The sequence below is a fragment of the Centroberyx affinis genome, unplaced genomic scaffold, assembly GCF_046629955.1.
Source record: "Centroberyx affinis isolate AG114_WGS23_722 - 3 ecotype Tasmania unplaced genomic scaffold, CSIRO-AGI_Caff_v1 ptg002987l_1, whole genome shotgun sequence".
Classification (NCBI taxonomy): Eukaryota; Metazoa; Chordata; class Actinopteri; order Beryciformes; family Berycidae; genus Centroberyx; species Centroberyx affinis.
The window spans coordinates 221955-247823 of NW_027281093.1; the positions used below are offsets into that span (position 1 = coordinate 221955).

The 25869-nt window shown below is 39.6% G+C and overlaps 1 protein-coding gene across 1 annotated transcript in view; it reads right to left on the minus strand.

The window, feature by feature from the left end:
- Positions 1-21571, minus strand: part of pparda (peroxisome proliferator-activated receptor delta a) — a 37895-nt gene extending 16324 nt beyond the window's left edge. The window contains exon 1 of the mRNA XM_071537182.1: positions 21303-21571. The gene's annotated coding sequence lies outside the window, so the exon portion shown is untranslated. The remainder of the gene's footprint in view (positions 1-21302) is intronic.
- Positions 21572-25869: the final 4298 nt, after the last annotated feature.

A 25869-nucleotide genomic window follows, 5' to 3' on the forward strand; every position in this document is an offset into this window, starting at 1 on the left:
TTCCTGCTGATCATCTTACCCTTTCCCCCACTGGCCTTGTCCTCTTGTATGCATGTGCATGCATGTGTGAATGTTAGGGTGGCTGTGTATTGCAATTTTAATTTCCACAATTAATAATCACATTATTTAACAATATGTAACTATTTTATTTAATGATAATATCATTGAGAAAACCCCTTCACTACATGAAGTGCTCTATTAAGATTCTTCTGCTATTCATATTGTGCAGTGCAACCAATCATAGCCTTCAAATGTGGCACATACACTATATTTGTCCCTATTTTCATCCATCATTCCACATGACTCGAGCATACAGGCATAGCATGTTGCTGACAGGGAAATGAGCAGCTTAGGGCTTCAACTAAAAGCTGAATTATTGGCTGACAGCTGCTGATGGCAGAGGCAAATCCATTTTTCATTCATTCATTTCATTCATTAATTGTGTTCCATTTGAGAACACAAACCTGAGTTTATGTTTTGGAATTTGTAGTCACAAAAACATCTGCAAACTACATGAAAACACAGAGAAATTAAGAAATGTGCAAATTAATTTGCACATTGCACACGATATTCACAGGGAACTATTCGACCATTCTTCGAAGATCACCTATGCTATGGCTTGATTAGCCCCGAACCGGTCCTTCTCTCATTTTAACGTTAAAACAAGAGAAGGACCGGTTCGGGGCTAATCAAGCCATAGCTTTTTACTACAAACAAGCTATGAAAATATACTTTTTAAGACAAGACGATAGTCGCATAAACTATTCAATTTTTTTTATAATTTAATGACCATTCAAAAATTTGAAAATCATAAAAAAAACAAAAAATAAACAAAAAATGAATAACTGTTTCATTGTGAATACATATAGGCCTAACATGTATAACTAACTGATAGAGGCATTTGTGCAAATGTAACCACAGGTAACATGGAAAAAACAAAACAAAAACCAGAGTGGTAATGAGGCTGTTCATTCGTCCGTCTTGTCAATACAATCAGACCTGATAAGGGGATTGACAAACTCTGATTAGTTAGAAAAAGAACAGGAAAGCAGAAAGTAGCAGAGAAGCAAAGAAAACAGCCATATTGCCAGATGAGATCACCATCACATTTCACCCCCCCCTTTGGTCCAGTTACTGACTGAACAACTGGCCCAGGTCCTCCTCTTACTGGCCAGGGCCCTCAGGCAATCCTTACTGTCGAGCCCTGTTCTGTCAGATTGGATAAGAAAGGGCTAAGCTCCTTTGTCCTGTGCAGCGCTTAAACCTAGTGAAACCAAGTATGGAGACAGATCTGTCAGATCTGCGACTGCAACATCAATACAGCCATCAGATTCAGCAGGCATTCCGCATTAAAACAAAAATTACCATTACAAAGTAGCTGACTGGAGAGGAGTCAGTTAGCTATCTGGCCGGCAGCCAGTACTTGTGAAAAACATTGAGCTATCATAATGCTCACTGACTAAAACAACATTTTGACATTGATCCTTTAGATTCTTTTTTAACTGATGCATTTTCTTGTTTATTGCCACAGCAATTAGCCATCCAAACTTTCCACGGTCCAAACAAGCTCTGGTGTATCAAATCAATTACTCCTAGCACACCTGGCTACCTGGAGCTGGAAACACTGCTATTCCTTAAGAATCTTCAGTGACTTTGAATATGGCAAGAAGGATTTAATTCAAATAAGTCAAGTTCCTTGTTTCCTTGCTTTTCATCAACCTTTGAACCTTCAGTACAATGCAACAGTTCAGGGAAAAATGAGATTCTCTCCAAACAAGGAGTGATCCGATATTGAACTCTGTCCTGCTTTCTGTGTGTGCGTGCGTGTGGTTGTGGTGTGTGTGTGTGTGTGTGTGTGTGCTCCTCCCTGTGCGACCATCAAAAAGCCTATTCAGTATGATCTTTCACCCCTGGCACACATTGCTGCTAAACACACTTTGTCCAGCCAGTGGGGGGTGTTTGAAAGGGGGAGGAGGAAGCACATGCCTCTCACCGACTCATCAGGACTACTGACTCATTGACAACTTTGAAGGAGTTGGGGAATTACTGGACTTCATGCTGACATCAGTCAACAGTAAACTGGCTCTGATATACAGGAGGCTATTGGACTGTCAGGATTAGCTTGGAATCTGATTTTATGACTGCCTTTTCTAGTGTGCCCTTACTGTGAAATGTAGCTTCTTTCTGTCAATCAAGATTCAGGAAATAAATCTACAATTTTAGCTACCTGTGTCATGACAGGTAAACAATCTTTCTCAATCAATTCTGAGGGATTCCAACAGCCAGAAACAGGTTGTGCTGGTGAATAAATTAAAAACAATCCCTGATGTCCTTTATGTCTTCAACTGAAGACATAAAGTTGGGCTAATTTCAACAACTGTTTGCAAAGCAAAACCAAAGACTTTGCAGGGTTTTTCCTGTATAGAAAATTATGAGGAGGCCGCCTCGATCAAATTTTGCGCCTCCTTGATCTACAAAACTCCAGAGTCTGCATGAAACCCTGAATAAAAACAATTTAATTACAAGCGTTGTGCTCTGTGGAATTCAGTCATTCATAACTGCAACGGCAGAATTACTCCGCTGAATATCTACTATCCATCTACTATAAGAATAATAATAATAATAACAATAATTAACTATAACTATAATATATTATAATAACTATAATGATAACGAATAATCTACTATCTAGAAAATAGTAGATTATTAGTAGATTATTATTAAAGGGCTTTCTAAATTGATGTGAGTAGGCCTGGAAATGTGTATAAAGGTCATTTCACTACTTTGCCATTGAAGATGCCAAGTTTGTTTTTATAAATACAAAAATCTGGGCCAAGAGTGTCGCAGCACTTTTCAGGACGATTTTGTACACATGCCGTGTTTCATAAATGAGGCCCAGGAGTCCTTGGACTACAAGGAGTGCCTGAAGCAGTTTTAAAAAAATGAAAACTAGGAGGCTGAAATGTTCTGCTTCTGGTTGTGAACTTGGCAAATGAAGTGTTCAGCTCCCTGTAACAGGGCCAATTGTTGCTGTTTGTGAAAACAAGGGCTTTTATTCTATATTTATGTTCAACTGCCATGTAACAGGCCGCTTTTGTGAGTAAATGAAAAAAGTGGCTTTTTTAAGGTTATATTTAATTTTATGTTAAACAGAGCCCCTTCATTTTATTAAATTAAAATAAGTAAATAAAAAAAAAAAGTGATATAATTGTCATTTTCGCATATTATATCTCATAGAATTATGAGAATTCCTAAGTACATTGCTTGAAGACGGTGGTGCTTGAGCCAGATGAAGGCACGGTGCACATGCACAGGTGTGCACATGATCTCAATTAAAGTATCACCTCTGCCTCATTTTGAGTCAAAACCTTGATTTGTTGACTACTACAAGCAGGGACAGTGAGTGTCCATAAGCCCACTCATGAAGCCTAATGTGACCCTGAAAGTGATTGCACCATAGGCCATAGCCAACACAAACCAGTCAAACTGTGCAGGGCTGGCAACAATAGCAATGTTGGCCTATATATTTTCCTTGAAGAATAAAGGAGGTAGACATTCTAACATCACGTCATACTTGCCGCAATGAAGAGACTTGTTACAAAATAGGCTGATTTAGAGTTATAAGGAGGATCATATCACTAAGCAGATCACTAAGGATCATAACCTAAAATGGTTCACAAGTTCACCTCTAATGGCCCACATGACAAGGGTAGCAACATGTGTCAATGAGCCTGGGTCCCAGAGTAACACATTATCTCTGGCTTGTGTTCGAGGATGAATCTTTAAGGACTGTGGCCTTAGAATACGAATACACAGGCTGTAGAAGACATTAAGACCACAAAACTGACATTTCATTTTTATGCCATTGACAAGGTAACAAACCACAATGACTACACAAGTAACTAGAAGGGCACTCGGAGAGCGCAGACCTCCGCCAAGGTTCGTGCTATTATTGCTTGTTCGTGAGTCGGATCCGGATCCGCTCCAAAATTTAATGGGTTCTTCCTTGGCCCACGCTACAACCTTCCACCAAATTTCATGAAAATCGGGCCAGTAGTTTTTCCGTAATCCTGCTAACAGACAAACAGACGGCACTGAAAACATGACCTCCTTGGCGGAGGTAATGAAGGATTTTGTTGAGTCATTATTGCCTTTTCCACTAATGTATGAAACCATGAAACATGTTCCACCAACTTGGTAGTCCTACCTACCATAGTACAGATAACAACAGAACCCCCAGAAGGCTAACAGGAATCTAAGGAGGCCCGGGGGGGGGCACTCGATGTGGAAATCTGTACTCCTAGTTTTGCAAACTGTGCATACAGTTTAACAATTCACGCCCTCAAAGAAACTTTTTCTGCAGCAAACAGACAATGAGCTGCATCAAGTTAGCCACAGATAACTTGAATAATACCACATGTTCGGCTAATAATAATAATAATGATTAACAACAATTTGGGAGTACAGAACAGCAAAAAATCATACCAAAATATTCAGTGGAATCATCACATTACATATTCATGACACAATACTCAGTATGTCAATGGAAACTGAATGTAGATTATGAGGAAGGAGGAATAAAGCCACAGGCAGGAATTTTGTGGATTGTTTCATCTCCAATGGCTAACAACTGATGCAAGAACTGCTGAGGCTTCACAAAATTGATTTGGATGATTGGAGATCATTTAGGCCTTTTTCCTCATGCTTTAGTTTGACCTCCAGTCAGTCATTTAAGAGCATCACTCAGTAAGAGAAACCACACTACTTTAAGGCTAATTGGTTTCACAAACTACACAAGACAGCCAAGTCATTTTATTTGATTTATTTTTTTATTTAGCCTTTATTTTACCAGGAAGTCTCATGAGATTCAAAGATTTTCCAAGGGAGACCTGGCCAAGAAATAGCAGCAGGGATTACACAATAAAACATATAAAACAGCAAAAAAAAAAAAGACAAATACAAAAATATCTCCAATAAAAAAAGATCATAATTTAGATCATAAACAGAAGCCCACATAATGTAATGTCTGTATTATGCTTCTATCATCAAACCATCAGTCTACACCCATCTCCTGGACCAGCTGCCAAATGGAGACCACTAAGCACCTCTATTAGCTTACTAGCTTCACTAAAACTAAACCCATAATAAGATAAGTAGGACAACTGAGCATCTGATTGGCTGTTTAGCAATTTGTGGCAGGTGCTGATACAGAGAGCCAATCAACCCTGCTTAGCAACTAATCACTGTTTCCGAACAGAGAGGGGAGATGTTTGACACACAATGTGAATCCCATGCCCCTAACTCTAACCCCACCTCCAAATAATCACTAAGGGGCATAAATTCACTGTTCTGGCAATTTCCAGTATAGCCTATCCTCAGGTACCCAACATTTCAGAACCAGTATCATTAATAAATGGTGCATTAATCTTTACTTTATATGATACTGCATAGCTATATTATTTAATCATTACCGATATGTTAAGAAACCAATTAATCATGGACAAGACAAAACAAGTAAACTATTCACAAAATATGAATAATATTAACTTAATTAAGTGGAAGCAAGGCCATATGGGCCTGTGCTAAGCTGTAGGCTGTAACCACTGTCAATCCCCAAACAACACCCAATCAGCCGTCTCCAGGGGAGGGCTTACCTCCAGTAACTACCTGATTAGTCACACCTGGTTTTCTGAACAAGCCAACTTTAGTCAAAGGTTTGTTGGAGGAAGAGCAGGATGGATGCGTTTTACCTTTTCAAACCATCTGAGTTCACATTCATTCGTACTGTTCATCTTGTGTGACTGAATAAATTAGAGCTGCAACGATTAATCGATTAGTTGTCAACTATTAAATTAATCGCCAACTATTTTGATAATCGATTAATCGGTTTGAGTAATTTTTTAAGAAAAATAAGTCCAAATTCTCTGATTCCAGCTTCTTAAATGTGAATATTTTCTGGTTTCTTTACTCCTCTATGACAGTAAACTGAATATCTTTGGGGTTGTGGACAAAACAAGACATTTGAGGACGTCATCTTGGGCTTTGGGAAACACTGATCCACATTTTTCACCATTTTCTGACATTTTATAGACCAAACAACTAATCGATTAATCGAGAAAATAATCGACAGATTAATCGACAATGAAAATAATCGTTAGTTGCCCTAGAATAAATATGAGCTAAAGGCTCTAAAGTTCATCCACTCTCCAGTGTTTTTATCGGCACTCCCACCGGGATAGCAGGATCCATACAATCCACACATCACAAATTGCCAATGCTTTGTAGGACCTAATCCAGTAAATTCAGATGATCTAATTTCACTTGGCAATGCTTGCTTAAGTACAGTATTTCAACACTTTGCCAAACGAAGACCCACACCTTTGTCGCAACTCACAGCCCAGGCTGCAGCTCAGATTTTCAGTATAGCGAGCAGCATAAACCCGTAAACTACCCTGCACTCCCTTTCTCCAGCAGGAGCTGCATAAACTACAATGGTGCTGAGGCTAATGCTGGTTTGGTATAACAATTTCCCCACCACTGATCACATCTAACCACAGCTCCTAAGGAACAATTAGGCTATGACAAAATTCACAGTCAGTAGCACATTTCAATTCATTTGCAGTTACAGCCTTAGGCATATAGCACAAAGGAAGGTAAGCGGGCGGTTTGACTTCACTATCATTAATGATATATAAGGTGAATTTCAGCAATTCAGTCACAAATATAATAGTCCACAATCCCAACCTGTCTGGTTTTAGTAATTCTAAAGCATAGGCCTATTTCAGGCATAGTTTTCTTTTCTACTTTTGGTGTCATCACTTCCACTCTGTTATCTGAAATATTACTCACGTATTTAGTCATTGGTGGTTTACTCCCTTCTATACATAGTGCTTGTGTGTCAGTTTTGTCCTCTGTGCTGTCTGACAAACCATGGGACGCAACACCTAAGCTATGTATCTCCTACCCTTAGTAAACTGTTAGATGACAGAGATAGCAGATAGAAACAAATAGATGACCGTGGCTTTATGCCCTTCGTCCCAGTGACATCTGCCACTGAATATTATCTGTCTGTCTATCCATTGGGTGAAGAGCTGAGCTGAAATGCAAACAACTCAATAGCAAGAGGTTGTTACCCAATTCTTTTCCACTGAAACTCGACAGACAAACAAATATGCTAGTGCTCAAAACCACAGTTTTTTTCAGATCAGGTTTACCAAGGTCACAGGCCTTTTGAATTAGTGTTTAGTTTCATTTTTAGCTGTGGCATCGGGGTCTATCAGTTTACTGCCAAAGGTGGGCCAACACAACCCTCTCCAGAGTGTGCTCCTCACTCCTCTGATATGTGGGAAGCGAGGGAAACGAGTGTCCATGACAACTCACAAGTGTGCACTGGAGGAACACACTTGCAGACCCCAGTTGCGGCTAATGTGACAACACTGTTCTCTTATCTTTTGGAGGACTTATGAACGTGTAAGTTTTGATTTTTTTTTTAACACTTCTGCAAAGATGTGTAATCTCGCCTTCTCTGCACTAGATCAACATAACTTGGCAAACAATATTGTGGATATACATTAGGGATGTGCGCGATTAGTCGACTAGTCGTTTAAACGTTTCTACCCTCGCTAATCGGCACCAGAAATACTAGTCGGTTAAACTAATTATTAATAATGTACCACGCCGGTTAACTGTTGCGTCTAAGATGTTACGCAGCCGGGGCTGCAGCCCCAGCAGGCAGTGATGCCCGGATGTAAAGGTGGAAAGTGGGACTGGACAGAGATGACATCTCCAGCGCGGTTTGGCAGTATTTTGATCTAGAAAAGGAAAACAAGTTTGTAAACCTGTATCTCACCTAACGAAGATCTACTTCTGTGGTGGTGCGGGAAGACGCCACGCTTTCCAAAACTATGCCGGCTTGCAAGTCACTTAACTAAGTCACTAACTAACTATCGCTGTGTGCCTGAAACATCTGAGCCAGCTGAGAGAGTTTTTTCAGCTGCTGGACTTATTAACAGACTGAGGTCTCGCCTTTCACCCCAACATGTTGACATGTTGATTTCGCTGAACAAAAATGTTTCGTCAGTCGAGTAAGTAGGCCTACCACGTTGTGTGTGTGTGTGTGTGTGTGTGTGTGTACCTGCTGTTTGAAGCTGATTGCCAACAGCACGCCGTTGTTGAATAGCCTAATAATCTAATGTCACGTCGATCAGTATTATTGGTAGTTTTTCTGATGACAGATTATTATTTTTTTATATTTTTTATTATTATTTTAAATGTTATTTGTTAACTTTTATTTGTGAGTTGTCATGTTTTGTAATGTACAACGTTCATAATAAACGGCGCAAAGTGCCACAGTTATTGAAGAATATGATTAACGGTTTCAAATGGCTCTTAAATACATGCAATATTTTTTCGGACAACGTTTTAACCTTATAGATTAAATTGTGCTCATTTTTGACTGTTTTCTGAGTGTTTTCTTACTTTCAGACTAGTCGACTAGTATACATTTAAATTTTCGTTTAATCGACAGGGAAATTAGTCGTTAGGAACATCCCTAATACACATGGAGCTACAAATTAACAAGATATACAGTATACGTAGAAGAGAAGATGGGTCACAACTAACTTCTTGAAATTCAATGACAATACTAAATATTGTAAGTAGCCTATTTCACAAAGCATAGGTAGCCAACATTATATTTTACAAGAAATGTGACTACTGTATTCATTTCTGCTAAGTAACATTTGCAAGGTATCTGTGGGAACACTGACTAGCTCAGCTAGTTAACAGTGCTGAAAATACACTGATAAAACAAAAATAAATTAAGAGAAGACACTTCCACAGTCCGTTAGTTGCCAAGTTACCATCAGATTAGAGTGGTTCAGTTCAGAACCAAATGGGACAGGACCAGACTACAACGCATCATCTGGTCAGCAGAGAAGATTATCGGCTGCAACCTGCTGATCCCTGCCACCTTGGCCACTACATCTTCCAAGCTCTCCCCTCAGTAAAGCGATTTTGGACAATAAAACCACACTGGACAGTGGCACCAAAATGGACACCAAATAGCACCAAATACACAATAGCACTCTACTGCTTGTATCTATCTACACATTCTGTCATAGGAGGCCTAGTCAGTTCTTAACTCTGAGTATTTAAGAACTTGAGTACTCCCTACACTAGGGCTGACGGTTATTTGTCACACAAAAAACACTGCAATAAACGAATGGTGACCATATTGTAGGCTACCAATAAACTGACAAAAACATCAGTGAAGTATACAGGAGAAGGTAGCCTAATATGAATATCAGCTACAAATGCGTAACTATGAGGCGTCATGTCAATCACTTTCACATTGGTGGAATTTTTTTTAAAAGCGTAGTAGTCCTAGTGTAGGGCTGGGCAATATATCGATATTATATCGATATCGTGATATGAGACTAGATACCGTCTTAGATTTTGGATATCGTAATATCGTGATATGGCATAAGTGTCTGTTCCTGGTTTTAAAGGCTGCATTACAGTAAAGTGATGTCATTTTCTGAACTTACCAGACTGTTCTAGCTGTTACTGATGTTTATCAAAAATCTCATTGTGCCAATATTTTGTGAAAGCACCAATAGTCATCCCTACAATATTGTCGCAATATCGATATTGAGGTATTTGGTAAAAAATATTGTGATATTTGATTTTGTCCATATCGCCCAGCCCTATTTCAAGCTACTTACAGTCAGTTAGTGTAGAGTGATACAGATCCTCTCAAATGGGGGAAGGAACATGAAATTGTCTTTCCAGCACTGAGCCACCTGGCAAAGAAGTATCTTTGCGTATCAGCCACCAGTTCCCCTTCCGAAAGGGTTTTCAGTTGCAGTGGTAACACTGTAACCTGCCACAGGGCATCCCTGAAGCCTGAGGCTGTTGATAGGCTAGTTTTCCTTGCACAAAACCTGTAAGATATGTACAGGGCTACATAGGAGGAAATACTTGTTGGCCTGTTCTGTTGTTATTTTTGTTCTGTTTACATTTGTATTGTTATTTGCACAGCTGTGTATTTTGTTAAGCAGGAGAGGAAAACCTGTACCCTTTTTATTTAATATAGGCCATTACTTTATATAATTTTTCATCTACATGTTGATATATTGTGCAGCTGTATATTTTAAAACAGGGAAGGAACCCCTGTCTTTGCATTTTATTTTGATCACAGTCTTGTTTTAATAAAATGCTTGTGACATCTCACATGTGGCTTTGACTTACAACTGAACATTTAGCCCACTTCGTAGAAAATACAGAGATATATATCGTGTATCGCCATTCAGCCTAAAAATACCGAGATATGATTTTTGGTCCATATCGCCCAGCCCTATCCTAGAGTGTGTCATAATATCGTAGCTGATCATAAAAATTGTACAAACTACGCAAAAAGCGTAGTGGTTGGAATCTATGTCTAACTAGCCAAATACTCTGTAACATCAAAGACCCATGTTAACATCACACACTGCACTTCTATTTCACCATCTTTTGCATAAGTATAAACGCTATGGATCTCTGCCCAAACAATAACAGACTGCTTATCAATGGAAATAAGCAACACCTCTACTTCTCAATCTCACGTAGAAGATCTTACATGGAAAACATATTATTAGTCAATACTTAGTATGTCAAAATTCATGTAACACTTCACCTGTGAATTGGAGTAAAACTGCTCCGCAAAACTGCATAACTGTAACTCCATATGCTTCAAACATTTCCAATAGCAACCACGTCATTCCCATCTTTTGTCCTCATGTAGTGAACCCTGGTGTATTGCTGCCATGCAGCTATATTTGTATTTGGTTTGTTTAGGTTCACACTGTCCAAGTTTTGGTAACCTGTAATACCACAAGATCAAAGATTTTGGCAGCCATGGAGCGGGAGAGTCAAAACAAATCCAAATGCAGTTCCTGTAACTTTAACTATGAACTTGTACTCTTTGCCATAAGTTACCATGTGTGGTCTTCATAACAGGTAAGAACACAAAGGAAGAGCTGAATATGAGTATCACGGTTTGCCCTCATTTTGTTTGCCATGCATGAGTAACTTCTGGCTACCTGTCACTGTTCTCATGTTCTGACTTCTAATGAACCGCACCACAGTCCGCTTGGAAGAGGACCAATACACGCTTTTTCAGGCAGTCTCGCTGCCATTATTTGGTGCGCATTGAACCAGTCCAAATATGTTTGGTGGCGTGCCCTTAGTCTATTGGCAGGCCTACATTATCCAAACAGCAAATGTAAAGACATTTTGGCCTGATCATCACAGAAGTTAATTACGGAAATCAACTACAGCTTACTGGTTACTTCATGTCTGTGCATGACCTAGCCTATATCGACATCAAGACATTTATTGTCCACAAGACTCCAAGCAGCACCATCAGAGCATAGAGGGAGAATACCCCTGCCCCACGGCAAAAAGCGATTGAGCGATTGGACGAAAGCATCAGGGATACCGGTATAATTTGTTGGCATGCAAGTAAGCTGATGCAAAGCTGACTTTTCAAATAGCAATGCAAACTAATTTAATTGCCCTTGTATATTTCACAGAAATGGTAGACAGAACATAACATTTGGTGTCATTTGTACATCTTTCACTCTCTCCCCTATAACAAGATTGTATAGATTTAAGTCTGCCTACTAGATTTCTTCTTGCAACCAGTGTCAAGGAGGTAGTATAATTAAAATGGAACCCTTTGCATTATATTGAATCATATTGAATTGTGTCACATCAAAGGGCTGAATTTAATCTTATCAAATTGTTGGCTGCTTAAAAGGTAGGCTATGCATCAGAACGTTGAGCATGTATCAAGATGCACACTGAATCGTCTCAGAGGGAGGGATATATATAATAAAAAATAAAAATAAATATACGCCCTATTAGTCAGCGACTACAATCTTGACTAACACATTGGGGGAAATGATAAAACTGAAACACATAGCTTCAAAAATAAGTTGGTGTGTGTTTTTGTTTTTTTCTTGACTGGGAGGACTTAAATTATAAAATGTAAAACCATGATTCCTTGCACATTTAAAAGCTACGTCTCAACTGAAATCATCTTGCCTACACTGTGTGTGTGTGTGTTTGTGAATGTGTGCCCAAACACACACATTGGGGATCGGCGATCTAGGCCTAAGGTGAGTCTGGGTTAGTCAGGACTAGGGGTGGGGGAAAAAACAGTTTCACATAAGAATCGTGATTCTTATCTTCTACGATTCTGAATAGATTCACAAATTCCAAAAATCGATTTTTAAAAACGTTTTTTTCAGTCTTAAGTATGGTTTAAATTTTCTCCTCGCTGCTGGCAATGTTGACTTACTGTTCCGGCTTCCGGAAAACACAAGTGTTGCAGCAAGCTGTGTGGCTAGTCAGTCGCTGCTAATATTAGCTCTCAGTAGCCTATCTAAAAATGGAGCAGCAACAAATCAGCCAGTACCGTCGTCATTGAAGGCAAGCGTTTGGGCGCATTTTGGATTTTACAATCTCCCGGGGAAGAAGGAGCTTGACATCAATATGCAAGAATTGCAAAACTAAAGTTAAGTATTTCGGGAAAACTACAAATGTCAGGGCTCACATCACATGCCATCACCCAGAGTTGAAAGAAGTGGAACAATAACCTCCTGCAACATTAACAAACAACCAACGCACACTGCACCACTTTACCAAACTCCCAGCCAATTCTGAACGGGCAAAAAAAATAACTAGATCCATCGCCTGATTCATTTCAAAAGACCTGTGCCCCTACAGTGTAGTCGACAATGAAGGCTTTAGATTTATGATCCAGACAATTGAGCCAAAGTACGACATACCATCGCATCGGTTTTTTACTGAGAAAGCGGTACCTCAGCTTTACCAAGAGACAAAGGTAAAAGTCGGGGAAGCCTTGACCAAAGCCACCAGAGTAGGGCTGGGGCGATTCGTCGACATAATCGACATCATCGATTACGGAAATATGAAAGCATGGATTCCCCCGGAGAACGAGCTGCAGCTAAAAAAACTCGCCCAGGATCATCTAAAGTGTGGGAGTATTTTAGACAGAGACCCAACGATGTGGTGCTCTGTCAGCTCTGCAAATTGGAAATGGCTTATCACAGCAGTACAACTGCTATGCACCAACACTTGAAGTGAAAGCATCCCGGAGTGCTTTGTCAAGACAGCAGCAAGACAGCACTGTAAGTCCTGTTTACTTTTTGTCCCCACCCAAGCATGATATATTAGGATTATCAACACGCGGAACGTGTTTCTGTTAGTAGTAGTCACTTAAAATTGATTTTCTAAATGTTTCTTCATCGCCCCCATGTTAAAAGTAATTTCTGCACCGCTGCTAACGTAACGCTACACCATGCGTCATCTAACGTTGTTGTTTACTTTAACGGCCATGTATGAGTGAGAAAATGGCTTAAACTAACATTACAGACCGTTGTTACAGTCTGTGACTGTTGTTACAGTCTGTAAATCGTTTCAATTATTTTCCTTGCCCCACACTGATGCAAAAATACATTTGCCAGTGATTATCTTAACTGCATATTACTGCAGTGATGAAATAAATCCATGTCATAACCATTTTAAGTTTTAAGTCAAGTACTTAAGTAAAAATACTGATTCTCCAGTTCAGGGAAAGGGTTGACATACAGTGATTAAATTAATCTATGTGTCACAGCAATCCTTTTGAATTTGAGGTCCAGTATTTTCTGATCAGGCATCTGACAAATAGGGTCTATTATTATTAATATCATAACACAGCAGTGATGTGGAAATTAGACTCATTTTAAAATATGCCACTATTATCATTATTCTAATGTGCTTTATGTGTCTCTTTTTCAGGATGAGGCAAAGCAGTGTGGAGGACTTTTTCCACAAAAAGGAACCCAAATCCATGCACACCCGATGGCTGCTGAGCTTTCTGACAGCATCTTACAGATGATCATCAAGGACATGAGACCCCTTGCCATTGTGGAGGGTCAAGGCTTCCGAGGCTGGCTGGGTGGAAAAGGCAGCAGAGAAGTTTGGTTTCTCTCTCAGTGATGTACTGGCTGTTGTACATGATAATGCCGCCAATGTTGTGGCAGCTCTCAGGATCTTGGAGGAGAAGCGTGGAGTTCCTTCACATCGATGTGCTGGCCATACACTTCAGTTAGTGGTCAACCACGCCCTGAAGAAGGATCCCCAGATAAGCGAGACACTTGGGGCTGCAAGGTGCCTTGTAGAACATTTCAGGAGGAGTGAGCTGGCCAGCAGCAAGCTCAAAAACAAACAAAAGCAATGGGGCACAGCTGAGCATAAATTGATCCAGGATGTATCCATAAGATGGAACAGTTCTTACTACATGGAGAGTCGCCTCTTGGAGCAGCGGTGGCCGGTGACCACAACCCTTTCAGACCCAGAGGTCACACAGCGAGGAAAGCACTACCTGGATCTGAAAAGTGACCAGTGGACCCTACTGGAGGAACTGGAGCAAGTTCTCAAGCACTTTGAGCAAGCCACTGTCTTCCTGAGTGGAGAGGCTTATGTTACTGTCTCTGCTCTGCCTCCACTGGTAAAGGGCCTCCAGAAGTCCACACGGAAAACATCCTTTGAGTCTGCTCCTGTCAACTCTTTCCAAACAGCTGCAGGAGATAGCTTCAAGGTGGGAGGGCGAGACCACATTCAGAGAAGATGCTCAAAATGTGTGTGTCATTGCTGCTGCCCTTGACCCCAGGTTCCGCAAGCTAAAGTTCCTGTCATCAGATGATATCCTAAAAGTGCAAGTCAAACTTCAGACTCTTGCACTTCAAGCAGAAAAGAAATGAGAAGGAACGGCTTCAACAGGCAAGTGTAGAGCAGGATGACTCAGCCAGTGCCCAGCCACAAGTCTCAAAGAGGAGGCCAATGTCTGTGCTGGACGCATTGCTGGGCTCAGACTCAGAGGGGCACAGCAATGAGGAAGACAATGGCCAGGAAGAAGATGGTGTTGACAATGAAATGGTGAGGAATGAGGTACTCATGTATTTGGGTGAACAATGTATTGCAAGGGATTAGGGCTGGGCGATATGGACCAAAAATCATATCTCGGTATTTTTAGGCTGAATGACGATACACGATATATATCTCGGTATTTTCTACGAAGTGGGCTAAATGTTCAGTTCTAAAAATATTTTTGACCAAATACCTCGATATTGATATTGTGACAATATTGTAGGGATGACTATTGGTGCTTTCACAAAATATTTACACAATGAGATTTTTGATAAATTATCATCAGTAATGTGGATATAATGACTAGGTGGGTAAAGGCAAATAATAGAACAGCTAGAACAGTCTGGTAAGTTCAGAAAATGACATCACTTTACTGTAATGCAGCCTTTAAAACCAGGAAAAGACAACACTTAGGCTATGCCATATCACAATATTACGATATCCAAAATCTAAGACGATATCTAGTCTCATATCACGATATCGATATAATATCGATATATTGCCCAGCCCTACAAGGGATAAGAGCCCACTCCAATGGTGGAAGGAAAATGCAGCAAGGTTCCCCACCCTGGCTATTCTGGCCAAATCATACCTGTCTGTCCCCGCAACATCAACTCCATCTGAACGCCTCTTTTCAGCTGCTGGGAACATTGTGATAAAAAAAGAGCAAGCCTGACCTCAGAGTATGTAGACATGCTCACATTCCTCCACTGTAATGCCTAACTATATTCTTACGGTCTCCCCAACTCAGGACACATGGAGACCCATGGCCTTAGAGAGGGAGAGAGGGAGAGAGGGAGGGAGGGAGGGAGGGAGAGGTGGGGGGGGAGGAGGAGAGAGAGAGAGAAGGAGGGAGGGAGGGGGAGAAAGGAGGGAGGGGAGAGAGAGAAGGAGAGGGGGAGAGAGAAAGGAGGGAGAGAGAGATTGTGTATGTGCTTGGGTGTGTGTTACTGTTACTGAGATTTGATTCAGATTGCACTAGTTTTAGCTATTCCTGTTAGAAAAAAGTTAACTGTTGCTCGAATTGCACTAATTTTACTGTAAGATGAGGGGGAGGAAGAGAGAGTGGAGAGGGGGAGAGAGATTGTGTGTATGTGCTTGGTGTGTGTGTTACTGAGAGTTGATTAAGAATGCACTAGTTTTAGTTATTCCTGTTAGAAAAAAATTTAAGTGTTACTCAAATTGCACTAATTTTACTGTAAGATGATGTACTATTAATTTTACTGTAAGATTTATGTTGGACTGCTAAACTCAAGGTTGCACAATGTTTTGGTATTCCTCCTGAAAGTGACTTGAATTTTACATTGTTTCATTTATTTTGTTGTTGGATTGCTACATGTATATAGATTGCACTATATTCCTTTTACTTGAATTGAACAAGCTCTTGCTTTAATTTTATTTTGGAGAGATTTTATGTTGGACTGTTTTTAAGAGAAGATGATTGAATAAAATATTGAAATATTAATGAGAAAAGTTTTTGATATTTATTTTGGGTAAATTAATTGTTATATTAATCGAGTAATAAAAAAAAAATCTTTAGAGTAATCGATAAATCAGTCGTTAGATTAATCGACTAATCGAAAAAAGAATCGTTAGATTAATCGATAAAAAAATAAACATTAGGTGCAGCCCTACACCAGAGTAGCTCTTACCTGTGATGCATGGACCTCAAGAGCAACCCAGTCATTCGTCACATTCACCGCTCACTATATCACGGATGCCTGGCAGGTGGAGTCTCGTGTTTTACAAACTAGGGTGATGCACGAAAGCCACACGGCCGTGAACGTGAATACGATGTTTCACTCTGTCTCAGATGAATGGCAGCTAACAATCGCGGATTTGGTTATTGGCACCGATAACGCTGCAAACATGCTTGCTGCTCTGCAGTAGGGCTGGGTGATATGGAGCAAAAATCATATCTCGGTATTTATAGGCTGAATGGCGATACACGATATATATCTCGGTATTTTCTACGAAGTGGGCTAAATGTTCAGTTGTAAGTAGGGCTGGGCGATATGGACAAAAACAAATAGCACGATATTTTTGAGCAAATACCTCGATATCAATATTGCGACAATATTGTAGGGATGACTATTGGTGCTTTCACAAAATATTTACACAATGACATTTTTGATAAATAATCATCAGTAATGTGGATATAATGACTAAGTGTGTAAAGGCAAATAATAGAACAGCTAGAACAGTCTGGTAAGTTCAGAAAATGACATCACTTTACTGTAATGCAGCCTTTAAAACCAGGAAAAGACACTTATGCCATATCACCATATTACGATATCCAAAATCTAAGACGATATCTAGTCTCATATCACGATATCGATATAATATCGATATATTGCCCAGCCCTACTCTGCAGCTGGACAACTTAAAACACATAAAATGCTAGAGCTGCAACGATTAATCGATTAGTTGTCAACTATTAAATGAATCGTCAACTATTTTGATAATCGATTAATCAGTTTGAGTAATTTTTTTAAGAAAAATAAGTCAAAATTCTCTGATTCCAGCTCTGGTTTCTTTACTCTATGACAGTAAACTGAATATCTTTGGGTTGTGGACAAAACAAGACATTTGAGGACGTCATCTTGGGCTTTGGGAAAAAATGATCGACATTTTTCACCATTTTCTGACATTTTATAGAGCAAACAACTAATCGATAAATCGAGAAAATAGCCGACAGATTAATCGACAATGAAAAGTAATCGTTAGTTGCAGCCCTAATAAAATGTTTCGCACATACGATCAACCTTGCCGCTCAGCGAGCTCTGAAGCTAAATTCGGTGTCACGACTGCTCGGGAGGATTAGGCGAATCACTGGATTCTTCCACCGCAGCACCGCCGCAAGTCATGCCATGCAGGAGAAACAGCGGCTTCTGCAGTTGCCTCCACACAAGCTGAAAAACCATGGTCGCTACAAGATGGAATAGCGCATTCGAAATGGTCGAACGATTTCTGGAGCAGCCAGCCAGCCGTTTGCGCCGCTCTCCTCTCTCCCCAGGCGAGGAAATGTGGAAGCGACACATCTGCACACTCAGCGAAACGGACGCCTCCAGTGCTGAGGAAATAGCAAAGGCCCTCGAGCCAATGAAAGACGCAACCAACTTCATGTCGGAGGATTCTACACCTACACTGTCAGTGATCAGCCCCTTCACGACACAGAAGCAGGCTTTGCTAGTATTGACTAGGGCTGGGCAGTATATCACTATTATATCGATATTGTGATATGAGACTAGATATCGTCTTAGATTTTGGATATCGTAATATCGTGATATGGCATAAGTGTTGTCTTTTCCTGGTTTTAAAGGCTGCATTACAGTAAAGTGATGTCATTTTCTGAACTTACCAGACTGTTCTAGCTGTTCTATTATTTGCCTTTACCCACTTAGTCATTATATCCACATTACTGATGATTATTTATCAAAAATCTCATTGTGTAAATATTTTGTGAAAGCACCAATAGTCATCCCTACAATGTTGTCGCAATGTCGATATCGAGGTATTTGGTCAAAAATATTGTGATATTTGATTTTGTCCATATCGCCCAGCCCTACTTACAACTGAACATTTAACCCACTTCGTAGAAAATACCGAGATATATATTGTGTATCGCCATTAAGCCTAAAAATACCGAGATATGATTTTTGGTCCATATCGCCCAGCCCTAGTATTGACACACCAATTGTCCGGGAAATCAAACAGACGATCCACGAAGATCTGGCTAAGAGATACACGAGTGTGCAGGATAAGAGCATTCTCCACACAGCCTCTACACTCCATCCCAGGTTTAAAGCACTGCCTTTAAACAGCTGGACATCCATGCCAAAGTGATTGTAGAGGCTGTAGCACTTGAGTTAATTAGCCTACTCTTTAATAAGTTTTTAAAAAGTATACAGTACATTTGTATGTCTAACTTATAATACAGATACAGTATAATAAATGTTGCAAAATGTCACTTCAGTTTAAAGGTGTGTCCTATTTTATCTTCGGGTATGGGACCCTTGTTTATAAAATAGAAGATAATTAATATGGCCGCTGACTTTTTCTGCAGGAAGAGGTGAGGCCAGATGAGGCTGAGGACAATACTGAGGAGCCAGAGTCAGGCCAAGAAGAAGGCCCTGCCCCCAATAGAAGAACATCTGCACTGGTTAATCTGTTGGGCAAGACATTTACTGAGGTCAGAGTTGTCCCTAAATCTGCCAGCACCAGAGCTGAGGAGGAGCTGAAGAAGTATCTGGAGGCTTCTCCACTGTCACTCTCAGAAGACCCCCTCAGCTGGTGGAGGTCCCATGAGACAGCTTTTCCTCTACTGGCCAAATTAGCTAAACGCTACCTATGCATTCCTGGTACTAGTGTTGCAGCAGAGAGAGTATTCTCCACTGCTGGGGATATAGTGACAGCGCAGCGGAGCACTCTTACTCCAGAATAGGGCTGGGCGATATGGTTGAAATTAATATCATGATAATCATAAGGATTTTTCTCTATATCAATATATATCACGATATGGCTCGCATATGCAAAATCACGTTAAATAATGTTTTTTTGAAATTGGCAAGCTTCTGAGAAATACAAAGGCTGCTAGCCTAAGCCTACCAATATTATTTATGTAACAGTATTTTTATTTTTACCATTATTATAGTGTTATTTGTGCACAATTTATTTTTGAAATTGGCATGTTTCTGAGAAATACAAAGGCTGCTAGCCTAAGCCTACCAATTTTATTCATGTAACAGTAGCCTATTTTTATTTTTTGTATAACTTGAACTTGAATTGAGAAATACTAAAAACTAAGCTGCTACCAGTTTTATCTGTGCAAGTTTAGTATGAATAAATGTTACCTTTTGTTTTAGGTTTGCCTTTGAGTGTTCACATTATTGCAATCAATTGATATAACTTTTTATAAAAACAAATATAAAAACTACATAATCTTATACACACACTTTACTCTGCTTTCATGCCATAATTTGCCACACCGCCTTTCTTAGCGCACAGCGGACTGGAGTAGATCCTGAAATTAGCACCCCTATGTACTGAATCGAGAATCGATTTTGAATCGAATCGTGACCCCAAGAATCGAAATCGAATCGAATCGTGAGATTCCGAAAGATTCCCACCCCTAATCAGGACCAACAGTCAGTCAGAATACCCTGTAGTGTGAACAAGTTCGACACTTCGGATGACTCTAGACCAGTAAGGGCTCGACAAGATTTTTTCCAACATGTTTGATTTGGTCAGTTCAGTCTGCTCAGACTCCTGTAGTGTGAAACAGTCAAAGAGTCACCAAGACTGACAGCTGACACTGATCCTGGCAACAGCCAATGGAAGTTTAGCTCAAGCGGGAAAGAAAAAGACAATGAACCAGAAGTCACATTTACCATTTCAACAACAACAAATAGACGGCAGGAAAAACGGCTGAATATTTGGTAGGGCATTTATTCTCACACTCAAAACAGAGCTCAAAAACTCAAACTTCACTTTGTTGTAGAGAAGACCTTTGGTAGAGGTCTTCAAATAGAAATGCCATTGTTCGCTCCCAATTCAATATTTAGAGGCTATTTCCCACAGTATAACTAAGACCAATGAAGAGGAACACCCACAGTGTTATCCAGACAGGGGTTGGCTCTGAATGACACTACAGCTGTAATGTGTTAGGTCACCTGAATAGACCAAAGTAAGAATCAAAGACTATCCATTGGGATCAATGAGTTTCTGATGTGATAAAATGCATGTTGATGATTATACTGATGTTAGATGTCTTACGATTCAATTAATTTCAGAGTTAACTACAGGCAAGAAGGCACGTTAACATTGTCAAATTAGCATTATAATTTCTGTCTTATAAAGCAGACACCATTTTCAGGTGTAAATGCACATATAAAACGATTCCATAGGTTTACCTGCGCAAAATTTCACCGATTTCATCGTTAAAGTCAATTCTGTGTGTGTGGAAGTCCCATGGTGATTACAGATTCTCAAGGATAGCCGGGCAGCTATCCAGGCGCTGCTGAAACGTTAACATTAGCTTTAGCAGGGAAAATCGATGGCAACCTTTCCGCTAGTAACGCTGAAAACAACATACCAGTTTACCGAGGTGGCAAACGGATCACATTCCTGCCGTGATGTGTTGTCTATCCACTTTTACAGCAAGCTAACAGTTATTTAGCCAGTAACCCTTAGCCTACTCCCCCGTTATTACACTCCTAACTTATGCAACAGTGCTTGTTTGAAGTGAGAGGTTTATGTTAGCTTAATTTTAGTTTAATGAAAATGGGCTACAACGAAATAGCTGGAAAAGAAACACTTACCGTTGAAGGCATAACAATAGGTCCAAAACTAGCGTTATGACCGGCTAGTAAACAATTAGGTTAGTCATGTCCTCGCCACCAGTCAGATTTGTTTTGCTCGATGTGCCAGGCTGGCTAACCGCATACCAGACCGCCGACTCCGACCCCCGCCGACTCAGACCCCGACTCACTCTCTTTAACTAAACTGCTTATTTTCGTCATCTGCACATGTTAATGATAATACATGTTAGCTAACCGCGGGGGGTGATTCTCAAACTTCAGTTGTTTTCCTCTAGTTTACTCTCGATCTGTCACGCACACCGCGTCCTGACATCATGACGCAGGCACGTACAGCGTGTCATAGCGCATCATTGGGCCTATGAGAGAGACGCGGGGATGTCAACTCTTTCACATTTAAAGTGAACTGGTTGAAGAAATATATCGTATCACCTGATTCAACGTGGTATTTCATTCTTAACTATGTGTTGGAAAAACTAGAGAAGTGGAATTTCTTACTGACTCGTAACTTCTTGACCTCGCATGCCCATAACGTAGATTTCCTAACTTGTTTGATAGTTAAGGTAATATCCACTTATACAAAAGCTTCATGATAAAACACACTTTTCCTGCCGTTCACAGACTTAATTGCGGTGGTTAAGTGTCAAGCCATATAACGGCTGGTGAGATATTAAAATTGGATTATAAATGAGTTGTGGGAGGGATTGACATAAATGATTCCAGGTGCGCCAGTGAGCAAATAAAAGATGTTTCATAGTAAGTAATTCCAAGAGAAAATTTTAATTAGAATGCAAAAAAACATAAACAAAATATAAATTGGAGAAAAGCATGGCTGTTAACGTGTAGATCCTATACCAAATAAGACAAGAGAAGTGCACTTAGAAATCTTGCATCACTTTTTTACCTCATAAACGTTTTAATTTCAATGTTTACAGAGACTAAAAGACACTTATTCTGGGGTTGTAATATTACTGCAAAATTCTGGGATGATCTTACCATATACTACACAATTAGATCTTGAATACAAAGAATGCCATTTATCTCTATGAAGACAAAAACAACACGTTAGTAAATTCTAAGTGAAACCCAGATTTCAAGCCTTCTCATATGAATTTGCCTCAGAGAATTTGCTAGAATTACTAAAGCTACTACAATAGAAGTGAATACACTGAGTTGTTGCAAATATGTATTTCATGTGGTGTCATCTCTTTTTTATTTATTTTATTTTGCTATAATAAATTATTATTATTATTTTTAGTAGTAGTAGTATTGTTATTATTATTATTGGTTGTTGCTTTACTTTTGTGTATGGGAATGTTCACAGATTGTTGACTTAACGTTGAACTTTGTGTGTTCAAACATTGACAATGCCTGGTAGTTGTGCAATGTCTTTGTGCAATAAAGGGGGAGAGAGAGAGAGAGAGAGAGAGAGGTAAGGACAAAAATATGAACAATTGTGCCACTGAAAATGGGTTAAAATAAAGTTTTATAAAATAATACATACACTACCTAATGAATGTACTATGTTTTTCATTATCTAAAATTTGTTTTTAGAGAAAAATAAATTGTGAAGTTGATGCCTATATGAATTTCTTTCCTAAGCCTTTGCCTTTCCATCAAGGCAAACGGTGGCTACTTTAAAGAATCTAAAATATAAAATAGTTTTCATTTGTTTAACACTTTTTGGTCAATACATAATTCCATTTGTGTTATTTCATAGTTTTGACGTCTTTACTACTATTATTATTCTAAAATGTGAAAAATAGTAAAAAAATAAAGAAAAATGCATGTGTCCAAACTTTTGATAGTGTACATCAACACTTCGATGGATGTCCTATCTTTGGGCTGGCTTGACACCAGTCTATGACCAGCGCAAGTAAATATGACTATGTATAGTGCAGTGTTTCGTATGTGTATGTGCAATTATTTCATGTGTGCACTGTAAACAGCAAAGTTTTAAAAGTCTGAATAAAGCCCTACACACCTCTCATACATGCCTAACCCATGCATTTCTACTCTTAGTATTTAGGACTGTGCCACTGTCAAGTGCAAATACTGACCACCTGTTTAGATTCTAACATATAGATCTGTAAGCTGCCAGAATGACTTGCTCATGGAGTTGTTGTTTTTGGGTTTTTTTTTTTTACTACATGTGATCTGCCACTAGTTGCCCCTTCTGACCAAATTTGAAAACAAGATGAATTTGATGAGGGACATAGCAAAACAGGTGATAATTCACTTTGAGACAAAAATTAATGTGACAGACATAATTATTATTTTTTTGTTTATTTCATATCAGGTAAAGTTGAATGTCCCATAACAAAATGCTATGATAAAGCTGATAAAAAAATCTAAATTCTTTGTGTACTCCCATGTTTGATCACCCAACTCATTAAAATGCCAAAATATGACTCTAATCACAATACATACTGCCCAACAAAAAAATCTACATTTGGCTTGGTAAGCAATAAACAGTAGATATACTACTAAACAACAATTCTAATAAACAATTATACAAAAAATGTATAATCATCTCAACAAAAAATTTACAAAACAAAAATTCCAAACTTTACACACATACAAGAAAGATGTTGCACAATTTTTTAATCCACATCCTGATTTGTATCCTCATGTCAACATCTTGGCATGCTGTGTTGGTTGTCAATTAAAATGTTGCCCCAGTTGACATACTGTTACACTGACATATTGCACATAATGGCACATTGGCATAATGACATTCGCAATGACATAATGGTATAGAGACATTGGCATAATGCCGTATTGCACATGAACACATAAAGAAAGACTGTATGTTGAATTATCCAAAACATTACAAGTGCAAGAGCTCTGCCTCCAGACCAAGCAATCAATGTTGTTTCCACTCATTCCACGCAGTTTCTTAGCATAGATGAATGTTAGACTACTGAAAGTCACAAAAAATACTTCCTAAACTATTTAACTGAATTTTGAGTGCATAAAACAATAGCTATTACGATAATATGTACTGGCTGGACTGTTGCAAACACACTCCCTCACATCGTTATTTGCCTTATAACAAGGTAAACTGTCTTCATTTTGACGCTGGCCAAACTTGCAATGTTTTTTTTAAGATTATGTTTTGGGCATTTTCACCTTTATTTAACAGAGAGACAGGAAAGACTGGGAGAAAGAAGGTTATGACATGCGACAAAGGTACAAGGCCGGATTCAAACCCAGTAGTACGCCGCATTTACATGGTATGCGCCTTCGACGGCTGAGCCACCAGAACGCCCCACTAGATGCACAATTTACATACTTTGACCCATACTGCAAACTTTCAGTGATCATGTTAATTGATGTAAGTAAGTTCATTAATGTAGCTATAAACAGCAGTAGGAGGGTTGGAGAGTTGGAAAAACACATGGCATCCATTATGCCATGTGTCAACATTGCAGGCTGGTGGTGCTTGTGTGATGGCGTGTGGTGTGTTTTCATGGCACACATTGGGCCCCTTGATAAAAGTGGAGCAACATGTGAGCGCATCCTTAAGGACGTAAATGCATCCTTTCATGGCAGCAGTGTATCCATCTGCAAATGTTCTTTTTAAGCAAGATAATGCCCCATGCCACAAGGAATGGTTCCACAAACAAACTAACCCTCAAGTGTACTGTGTATTTTTATTGACATGTAGTCAAATGAGGAAGCGAAGGGTTTGGTAACACTCTACTTTCCAGGTCCACTATTTCCGAATAATTTCCTAGAAAGGAGTTCATATGTAACTGTTAATTTCTTTGGAAGTTTCCTGGAAAGAACATGACTTTATGTACCAGTATGTACTAAGGGTTCAGTTGGTGGAGTTGATATGTACCTAGGCATTTCCAAGGGGAAAACGTAGATAGAAACTAGTTGGAAAATAAAGAGTACTATGTTTCAGTGAAGCTGTGTGTATGAGGATGACAGGTCACCTGTTTGCAGCTGTGCTCAATCTCTGTAGCCATCAACTCAAAAGTTAAGGGAACAAACTTTTGGTAGGCCCACTTGCCAACTCTTTATTCACTGGCGGTTTCTGGCATAAGTGACATAGGCAATTGCTTGGGGGGCACAGAGACCCCTGGGCGCACGGCCGCTGCCTACATGTGCCCATGCCCACACACAGACACACACACACTCACTCAGTCGCTCTCAATTTTGCACTCATGCCGGGGATGCGCACAGGCCAGGGTGGGCACTCCTTTACCCACTGTGAAGGGGCGCCAGGAAATTATCTTGCATAGAGCGCCAAAAGGGCCAGAACCGCCACTGTGCACTATACATTGTGCTTGAGGCACCGTTTGACTACACCAAGGTGAGTGTCAACAATTTTTTAAAATTATTTTTAGCTTTAGGTTTATGTATTTGGTCCTACAGTTTTCAGTAACTCCTGTATAACATTGCAAGGAAGGTTTTTGCAAAGTAATAACCTGTATAATGGGATAGCAATTTCTATTATATGCCAGCTTTGAGGCAGTGGTGGCAACGCAAGCTTGAAAACTCCAATCCAAAGGAGTAAGTATACAAAGGTACTTTCAAGCATTTGATTTTTTTATTTAGT